The 10,779-nt window shown below is 39.5% G+C and overlaps 1 non-coding gene across 1 annotated transcript; it reads right to left on the reverse strand.

Annotated features, from left to right (window-relative positions):
- Positions 1-9,081: 9,081 nt before the first annotated feature.
- Positions 9,082-9,154, reverse strand: TRNAK-CUU (transfer RNA lysine (anticodon CUU)). Its single transcript has one exon. It is a non-coding gene; the product is annotated as a tRNA-Lys (tRNA).
- Between the last annotated feature and the right edge of the window lie 1,625 nt (positions 9,155-10,779).

Genomic DNA, 10,779 nt, shown 5'->3' on the forward strand with positions numbered 1-10,779 from the left:
CAGGATGCAAGTGCTTGAATGGGGGATATGAGAAAGTGACTGACTCTGAATGTAAAATATCAATGAACTCTGTTGATACATACATGAATAAATATGTATCTATAATAAAATTGTGTCAAAATGTACATGACTACCATTATTTTTGATGGGATATGGGTAATTTTCAATTTGTAAACATTTCAGAATGTTTATGCTTGTGAAAAACGATTATGGTTGGTTTAAAATCAGGAGCTGGGGGCACGAAATAAGTGCAAGATTAACCACATACATATATACAAAATGTGATTCAGATGCCAGTTAAGTTTCAGAACTGGAGTGCTCAAGGAGAATTTTAAAAACACAGAAAAGAAATCAGAAAGAAGATAATTAGTACATGTCAGTCCAAAATATGCCACTTTGGGTAAGGATTATTTTTAAAGGGAAGGCAATTTAGAAATGCATGTAAAGTGCTACAGCATGCATCTTTCTGTCTAAAAATGGGGAATTACCTTATTTTGGTAACTAGGACACAGATTTCTTTAAAAAAAAAAGACTTATTTATTTGGAAGGCAGAATTACAAAGAGGCAGAGGCAGAGAGAGAGAGGTCTTCCATCCACTGGTTCCCTCCCCAAACAGTTACAACAGTGAAGCGGAGCCAATCCAAACCCAGGAATCTGGAGCTTCTTTCAGGTCTCCCATGTGAGTGCAGGGGCCCAAGGATTTGAACCATCTTCTTCCGCTTTCCCAAGTCATAGCAGAGAGCTGGATCAGAAGTGAAGCAGCTGGGACTCGACCCAGCGCCCATATGGCTCTGCATGCAGCAGCTTTAACTGTCATGCCACAGTGCTGGCAATGACACAAATTTCTACTGATAATGGAATCTCTGTTTTCTATTCCAGGAATAAAGGGACTACTGTCAATCATATATGAAGAAGGCTCTACTCAAGTCAGTATAACATTCTGTGCTAAAGACCCTTATGTTCCATTGGACTGGTAACATACCTTTCTAAATACCCTTATATTTCATTAATTTCTCACCTACGTTTACCTCCCCACAATATATCTCTCTAGAATATCCATTGCTGTCTTCCCCTAGTCTGTTTCTCCAAGATGTATCAACCTTTGTTAGTGTGCTATATGAGTTATAAATTCTCTTTTTTGGTGACACTTTGTGAACTCCTTGCATAAATATGTAATTAAGCATTTTTTCCTCTGTTGTTAATCTATTTTTTAGTGTAACACACTAGTCCAATATTGCTGAACCTAAAAACCTGAAGGACTTTTCTTTCACCTATTGACAAGATAAGACAGAATGCTTATTTTAAACATTACTAAAAAGCTAGAATGTACAAATCGATTAAAAGTGCAAAATATGATAAAAACAGAACAGTTGAAGAACCCATCCTAAATTCTGGCCTCTGCATTCAATCCACATATTTGCTCCAATCTATTATTTATGTTTTTCAGACTAAAGCTAAAGGATTTTTCAAATATACTGATCATGATATTCCTGATTTCTCAGTTATTGATTTCTTTGGCTGCTTATTGAGTTATGCATTTCTGATCCCCATTACATATATCATACCCTTTCTTCAGAAATCACATCTAATAACATCTACCATAAATTTTTACAAAGAAATATATTCTAGGAAGAGTTTCTCCAGTATTTTCTCTAGCTGGTTCTTATATTTTATAGAAATGGAATTTTTCCAATCTTATTCTGCATTCATAATTAACACATTTTTTGAGTTTCCCAAAACAATTGAAAACCTTTCTAAAATCTTCAGACTACACATTTAAACTTGTATCTCAGCTTCATAAAATCCCTGGTATTTGGAAAACTGACAAGGAGCATAACTAACTATGAGGTTTTAGGATTGGCCGAGGTACTTGCTGAGTATATTGGATTAGGGGCAAACGTTCTGACAAGTCAAAAATATCCTTGCTGAAAATTCCTCAAAGAGAGATCTATGTATCATCATGCCACATTCTTTTGTTTTTAAGATTTATTTATTTATTTGCAATTCAGAATTACATAGAGAGGAGGGAGGAAAATAGAGCTTCCATCCACTGTTTCACTACCCAGGTGGCTCCAACAGCCAGCACTGGGCCAGGACAAAGCCAGGAGCCAGGAGCTCCATCCAGTCTCCTGGCAGGGGCCCAAACAGCTGGCCATTCTCTGTTGCTTTTCCCAGGCCATTAGCAAGGAGCTGGGTTGCAAGTGGAGCATCCAAGACTCGAACCAGGGCCCAGAGGGGATGCCAGCATCACAGTTGATGGCTTTACCTACTGTGCCACAACACCAGTCTCCATGTTACATTCTTTATATAGATTTCTGCAAGAAGAAGACTCCTAGAAGCCACCAATGCTTACAGTTCCTGTAGTGTTTATTCGACAAGTATCTGTTCTGAAAACCTACCATTTACTGAAATCAGGAGATTATTGTGGTTCAAAAGGCAAACCCAGAAGGAATAAAAAGAATAACATTAAAGAACCAGTCATATACATAACACTCAGTAATAAAATTCTGCATACAGACTAGTAGAGGGTTCCTACAAAAATGATGTAAATTAATTTCTCTAAAAAACAAAAATGGAATAAACTAAGGTGCTGATGAAGGATTTGCAAAAGAGAAGTAAAGGGATTCAATGAACTTTAAAAAATGATGACAGAAAAAAGGAAGATAATATAGATTTTTCTATTTTAAAAACAAATCTGGCCTGTGCCGCGGCTCAATAGGCTAATCCTCCACCTGCGGCGCCAGCACCCCTGGTTCTGGTCCCAGTCGGGGCGCCGGATTCTGTCCTGGTTGCCCCTCGTCCAGTCCAGCTCTCTGCTGTGGCCCAGGAGTGCAGTGGAGGATGGCCCAAGTGCTTGGGCCCTGCACCCGCATGAGAGACCAGGAGAAGCACCTGGCTCCAGGCTTTGGATCAGCGCGGTGCGCCGGCCACAGTGGCCATTGGGGGTGAACCCACGGAAAAAGGAAGACCTTTCTCTCTGTCTCTCTCTCTCTCACTGTCCACTCTGCCTGCCAAAAGAAAACAAAATCTGGCTTATTGTTATTTCTGAAAATCTGCAACCCAACAGTCTACCATGCAGGAACCTGGTAAGGAATCACCAGGCTCATGTGGAGAGAAAGGCAGAACATTTTGTCACAAGGTCAAAGTTGAGCTGGAGTGTCATGGGGTAATTTTATGATGATCAAATCACAATATAGGTGAAAAGATGGGCCTGTCATGGCCTCATTCTGAAATCTAGCATGAAAAAGTCTAAACTTCAAAGAGCATTAATAAAGGCATTTAGATAGTTGTTAGTCCATTTTCATTACTTTAACTAAAATATCTGAGAAAAAGCTTCTTGACAAAGACAAGGTCTATTTCAGCCTGGACTTTGGAGGTTGTGGTTCAGGATTTGGCCACCTCAAAGGCGAGTGTTTGGTGGAAACATATCATGAAAGATGTGGAGGAAAAATCACACGGTGAGCCAGCATGAGACAGAGAGAAACTAGGTCAAAGAAGCTCAAACAATAATCAACCATCTTGCCAAAGCCCGTTAATGCACACCCCCAATGACCCCAAGGCCTCCCAACAGATCCACCTCTCAGATGCCATAACTAGATCGAATCTCCACACTTCATCCATCAACCTTTATCATTAAGACATCAGAATTTGAACACTGGTCCCATTCAAACACTGAAAAAATACAAACTCAGTGAAAGCAAAAACTTGAAGAAATTCCCAAAGCACAAGGAAGGAGGGAAGTGTTAAGCAACATCTACAAGTCAACCAAAAATTAAGAAGTACAAGATTGGAAGAAAGCAATTGTTTTAGAACAGATGGTATTATAAAAGGATAGAAGTAAAAAACTTAGCACATCATCTGAGGAAGGAAGAAACTGGTCAAGGTTTGAATCTCTTATCTTGAAATTACTTAAAATAACATTAATAAATGTCAAAGTTGATATCCACAAGTGTCAAGTGACTACATAATATTAATTTTAGAAAATGTATTATAAGCGGCCAGTGCCATGGCTCAATAGGCTAATCCTCTGTCTGTGGCACCAGCACACTGGGTTCTAGTCCCGGTCGGGGCACCGGATTCTGTCCCGGTTGCTCCTCTTCCAGGCCAGCTCTCTGCTGCGGTCCAGGAGTGCAGTGGAGGATGGCCCAAGTGCTTGGGCCCTGCACCCACATGGGAGACCAGGAGAAGCACCTGGCTCCTGCCTTCGGATCAGCGCGGTGCGCTGGCCGCAGCGCGCCAGCCGCAGCAGCAATTGGAGGGTGAACCAACAGTAAAGGAAGACTCTCTCTCCCTGTCCACTCTGCCTGTCAAAAAAAAAAAAAAAAAAAAAAAAAAAAAAAAAAGAAAAGAAAGAAAGAAAGAAAGAAAGAAAATGTATTATAAGCAATCAAGTTACTGAGTGTGGCATATAAATTTTATTATCCAGGAATTTCCAAAATATTTATTGCTATGGGACTTAACCATCAGGTCTTTCATGTTTGAAAGGTAGACATATATGTTCAGCATTCAGATGGAAACCTTTGAGTTATTAAAAATACAAAAAAACTTGAGATAGAAAGTCAAATAGACACTGGCTTACATTACTAGTCCCAAGTTTTTGGTAGCTTGTGTGCACTGGGTACATCTGTATATATCAGCATGGCCATTAAATGTATTATAATAAAAAACCAAAAAAAGATACTATAGTAACCATGTTATAAAATGAGCTCTAAGCCATTTGATGAACGCTTCCCTTCTGGTAATAAAGGGATTAATTAAAATTCCTCACTATAGAGTTACATGAGGGTAGTGTATGGTTTTTCCTTCTGTGCATTAAATTTAACTTCTTTTTATGCATTTAAGAAAAAAGATAAGCTTAAGATTTATACATTTAGAGATCCTTCCTAGGCCCACAATTTCAACTTACCATACCTTCTATTTTCGTTTCAAAGAGTAGATGTTTAGGCATATTTCTCACTCACATGAGGACAGGTTGAGGATTCTGGGACAGAGGTACATGATCTCTGCTCTTTCCAGTCAATTCTTTCTGAACTAAGTCACAGTGACTCTTTATTCCTACCTATTTCTAAAGGTCATACTGGTAGATTTCCGTAGTTCAGTTCCACAGGATGTGAGAAATCAAGAAGGACTGACTGTACGAAAGTTTCTGCATGGGACGAGCCTGAAAATACTATCTCTTAATAACAATAACGATTATAAAATTACATTGACCTATTTATTGTATACTAAATTACGAGTTTTAAAGGGGAAAACAAAAATAAAACATATTGAATAGCTGTATATTTAAATAGAGCAAATAAGTTGAGTTGAAATCAAACTCAACCAACACCTAAGTCCATGGTCTTAATCAAATACAGTGTTCCTTCATTGCCGTTTAGGAAGTTTATAATACTAGCCAATGAGAAGCAGCCTGTCCAAGGGACAGAGTTGGGAATCGTTGGCCAATACAAATAAACCCATCATTCAGCCTAGTACAATGTAGTCAAGATATTGAAAGATTTTAGATGCAATCTGGTGGCTGGAGCTGTGGCAGAGTAGGTTAATCCTCGGCCTGCAGTGTCGGCATCCCATATTGCCATCAGTTCTAGTCCCGGCTGTGCCTCTTCCTATCCAGCTCTCTGCTATGGCCTGAGAAAGCAGTGGAAGATGGCCCAAGTCCTTGAGCTCTGAACCCATATGGAAGACCCAGAAGAAGCTCCTGGCACCTGGTTTGGATCAGCTCATCTCCTGCTGTTATAGACATTTGGGAAGTGAACCAGTGGATGGAAGACCTTTCTGTTTCTCTTTCTCTCCTTCTCACTGTCTGTAACTCTACCTCTCAAATAAATAAATAAAATCTTAAAAAAAAAAAAAAGAAAAAGAAGAAGAAGAAGCAATCTGTTGAAGAGGCCAAAGGAAAGGAGACTGGTTTTGTCCTGTGGTGAGTAGGGTGACATTCTGTAATGTGCAGCAGGCCAGTTGCCTATGTCCTTGTATATTTAAGCAAAGCATGCACAAACTTATATGTGAGCATTGTGTGTGTGTGTGCATTGTATGTGTGTGTGTGTGTGTGTGGTGTGTGTTGGAGTAGGGCAAGGGTCTTTTTCCCTTGCTTTGTTTTTGTCTTTGTTTTCTCCAGGTAAGAATTTGATGCCAAGCCTATTTACAAAGTTCAGCTTTGGGGTCATGAGAATTTTGCTGCATATAGCTGACAGTTTTATGTTCCTGAGCCTCACAAAGCTTTTATCCTCTTCCTGGTGTTTCCTTACCACCATGTGTGTTAACCTCTTTTTCTTGACTGGCCCCAACTATTGTTTAGTGTTCTACAGGAAAGTCTGGACACAGACAACTAGAAATTCATCCGGTTACCTGCGCATTTCAGCCAAACCACAGTTGATAATATTTTGGTGAATTTTCCCTGGAGTGGAATTTATCCAGGCAATTGGATAATAATCTCCTTTTAAGCTAGCTAGATCTTGGAAGATAAATATAATAGATAGTTTTGGGGAGCTATATTGATCTTCTGAGATTTTCCTACAATCTAATAGAGAGAATAACGAGACAAGGATAAATAACTTAGTATCATAAATATCTTTCCCGTTTTCTGTCAGACTTAATTTGTATACACAAGAGTAAGTTTGTGATTTCAACTGATAACCTTAAAAATAAATTTTAAAAAATATTCTCATGAGAAGATGGCTCTATACCAGACAAAGATATTTTAAGAGCTGTCTAAACTAATAGTCAAAAGCAATCCAGGCCAGCGCCCCGGCTCACTAGGCTAATCCTCCGCCTTGCGGCGCCGGCACACCGGGTTCTAGTCCCAGTCGGGGCGCCGGATTCTGTCCCGGTTGCCCCTCTTCCAGGCCAGCTCTCTGCTGTGGCCAGGGAGTGCAGTGGAGGATGGCCCAAGTGCTTGGGCCCTGCACCCCATGGGAGACCAGGAGAAGCACCTGGCTCCTGGCTTCGGATCAGCGCGGTGCGCCGGTCGCATCGCACCAGCCGCGGCGGCCATTGGGGGGGTGAACCAAAGGCAAAGGAAGACCTTTCTCTCTGTCTCTCTTTGTCCACTCTGCCTGTCAAAAAAAAAAAAAAAAAAAAAAAAAAAAAGCAATCCATTTCTGAGTATGTTGTACTGTCAGGTAATTAGTAACTTCAAGACATCCCTGATCATTCAGTGGTTTAAGCAAACCAATGCAATAACTATATAGGCAATCTTCAATGTACACTTGAACTATTTTATATTTGTGTTTAGGTCAGTTGTTTGAAACTTGGAACATTTTCCCTATGGAAAAAATGTTATGAAACATGATTGGGTTCTTAAGGTACTCAACAAAATGTCTAATTAATAACTAATTTAAAATACAGGCCGGCGCCGCGGCTCAGTAGGCTAATCCTCCGCCTAGCGGCGCCGGCACACCGGGTTCTAGTCCCGGTCGGGGCGCCGGATTCTGTCCCGGTTGCCCCTCTTCCAGGCCAGCCCTCTGCTGTGGCCAGGGAGTGCAGTGGAGGATGGCCCAGGTGCTTGGGCCCTGCACCCCATGGGAGACCAGGAAAAGCACCTGGCTCCTGGCTCCTGCCATCGGATCAGCGCGGTGCGCCGGCCGCAGTGCGCCTGCCGCGGCGGCCATTGGAGGGTGAACCAACGGCAAAGGAAGACCTTTCTCTCTGTCTCTCTCTCTCACTGTCCACTCTGCCTGTCAAAAAATAAAAAAAAATAAAAAAATAAAAAAAATAAAATAAAATACACCACTGGGTTCAGGTTGTGATTGTGAGGGGTAAAAATCAACCCATTGGATGAAGGAGTTTATTCCTCTTTATTCATACAAATCTGAATAATCCAATAATAGAGCAAACCAGTATTTATTGATGGCATCATATTTATCTTTTCACTTATTTATTCATTTCAGAGGAAGAGAAAAAGTATATGCTCTCATTCACTGATTTTCTCTCAAATTCTTGCAATGGTCAGAACTGGACCAGGCAGAAGCCAAGAGCCTGGAAAGCAACCCAGTTTTATCATGTAGCTGGCATGAATTCAAAACTTCAGCCATCACTTCAGTCACCCAAGGTTTGCATTGATAGGAAGCTGGAATCAGGAGCCAGCATTGGGAACCCAACCCAGGTACACCAGTATGGGGTTTGAGCATTTTAAATGTCTATTTATTCCCTGATGACTTTTGTTTTTAAAAATAGAACTTATTTTTTGTTCTAAAGTTTTGAAAAAGTAGGAAATTTTGCATCACCATAAAATTAAGAACCAGAAATCACCACTACTAGTAAATTGGTGAATAAAGGATGAACTTGGTTGTGAATGAAATGCATGGCACAATTATTTGCCTGTCTGTATTTTCCTAAGTGCTGGAAGTATATAAAATAAATTTTAATTATATTCTGTATCCCTAAATAATGTTCTGCTTTAATAGTTGTCTTGGGGTATTGATGATGATTTTTTTTTTTTAAATAAGTGCTTCAGTGCTTAAACCTTTTTCTTTTGACATTGTCAAGTATCCCTCCAGAATGGTGGCTCTCATTTACGCACTCACCAGGAGGAGATGCAGGTCATTGTATAAAAAGTCTGTGGTAAAATTGTTCGGCTTTTGGATTGCTTTGTTTTCCTCTCCACATCCTTTCCACAGCTACCTTTTCCCTTTGACGGCATTTCTGTTTCCCACCTGGAAGATCATGGTACCCCTCCAAGCCTCTCTACACGGCACTGTGGAATTCCACTACTCTATTGCTTTACTTCTCATCCTGTTACACTAAGATGAAAAAAATAGTCCCACTGAGTTTTCAAAAATGACCATTCATTGTCTGTGAAAATATCTCCAGCCAGTGCATTTGTAGAGCTGAGAGAAGGTCTGCTTTAGGAATACCTGTGTGTTTTGAGGATAAAATATTTTCTACCACATGTTATCTACAATCCAAGGTGTACAAAAGAGCCTATATCAAAAGATCATTGAAAATAGTCCTATCATTATGATCAATTGTGAACAGAAATTGATCACTGGGACTAGTGAGATGGCATTGGTACATGCCACTTTGATGGGATTGAATTGGAATCCCCTGGTATGTTTCTAACTCTACCGTAAAAGTACAGCACGCCCAACGTGGGGCTCGAACCTACGACCCTGAGATTAAGAGTCTCATGCTCTACCGACTGAGCTAGCCGGGTGGATATATTTTTTAATAGATTCTAAGATACACAGTGGCTTGAAATGTTGATCCATACTAACAAAATTGTTGTCAATATCTTTAAATATATTTGTATCTTGTGATTCAGTTAGGCATAACCAAGATTGTAATCAAAGAATTAGATAGAGGAAGATTTATCCAGGGTTGCTTAGAATATAGAATAAAATTAGACAAAGATATCAATTATAGCACGTTCTTGTGAAGGGATAAATATGATTACTCATACTTCTTATGGACGATGTAAATGGCATACAAAGTGATAGTGATGCAAGACTAAGTGAAAACTTAATTATAAATTTGTTAAAATTGAATTCATAGATGGACCCATCAAATATATGAGGCATAATGATGGATTCATTGTGAAGCTGTCATTTGGGATGTTGATCATAAATATCAATTTTTGACTTTCTGCTTCAAATTTCTTTGTAATGACTTTGCACATCTCTCACTACTTGAATTATGAAATGCAATTTGGTCATGAAATCCTGGGCTCAAAAGTCAATAATAAACTCTTCAAGCCTTGTTTAAGTGTTTGTCTGGTTGAAGACAAGCTACAGTAAAATCCAAATTCAAGTACTGTGAGTGGATCTCTAAAGAAACAACAGCTCTATTTTTGTCTTGGCCACTTTCCATCCCTGAATGGGGCAGGTGCGTGGTCCTTTTTCCCTTCTTTCTATCACACAGAATAAAAATAAGTAAGTAAATAAATAAATAAAGACACACAGTCTCCTTGTCATTGTGAGGCTCAGCAACAGGCATTTCAACCGGGGTTTATGAGGTAATAAATTATTGTTCCCTGTCCTGGCAAGCTGCTTTTCTGAAAGGCCACATCCGGTCCTTGGGGCACCAGCTTTTATTATGCATTTCATATTGAACCCAAGGTCAAATTAATTGACCTTATCTATGTGAAAAAAAAACAGCTGGTTGCCTTGAGAAATAAAATCTTTTACAGAGAGTTTTGGGACAAGTAAACAACAGAACTCAATCCCTGACAGCTGGAACCTCCAGTTAGAAAGAGTAAATGGGGAGGAGTTTATTTTTTGAATCATCTAAATCATCAGGTGAGAATCGATAGTAATTGCGTGTTCCCTCAGGAGCAATGAGATTCCAATGTCATCTGCATGTTCACACATATTCCGTTTATTTTGTTTCATATTACAAATTTTAGGGTGTGAGGAGGAAAAGTTAATAACACGCATTCTGTGGCCTCTAAGAAACAACAGTACAACCTTTTCCACAAGGACAAAACTAAGCCATTTAGATTCCTAAAGAACACATTCTAGGTCTAAAAAACTCAAAGATCCAACAGCCTAACCCCAAAAGTAAAAGAGGTCCTCCATGCTTTCTGAAAATTATGCGAGGGGACTTCAAAAAATCTGTGGGAACACGCAATTAAAAGATAAATTACTTTTGGCGTAAAAAGATTTGAAAATCACACATCGTTTTTTCATGAACCTTTTGAAGCTTCCTTAGAAGACTAATAGCTCCTAAATTTGTATATATGAAATTAGAAATCCTTAAATAGAATTTTTAAGAAAGAAGACTAACAGAACGGAAGAGGAGGCTAATTTATTTTCTAAAATATTTGTTCCTCTGTTTCTTCAT

The sequence above is a fragment of the Oryctolagus cuniculus genome, chromosome 17 (assembly GCF_964237555.1).
Source record: "Oryctolagus cuniculus chromosome 17, mOryCun1.1, whole genome shotgun sequence".
NCBI classification, from domain to species: Eukaryota; Metazoa; Chordata; class Mammalia; order Lagomorpha; family Leporidae; genus Oryctolagus; species Oryctolagus cuniculus.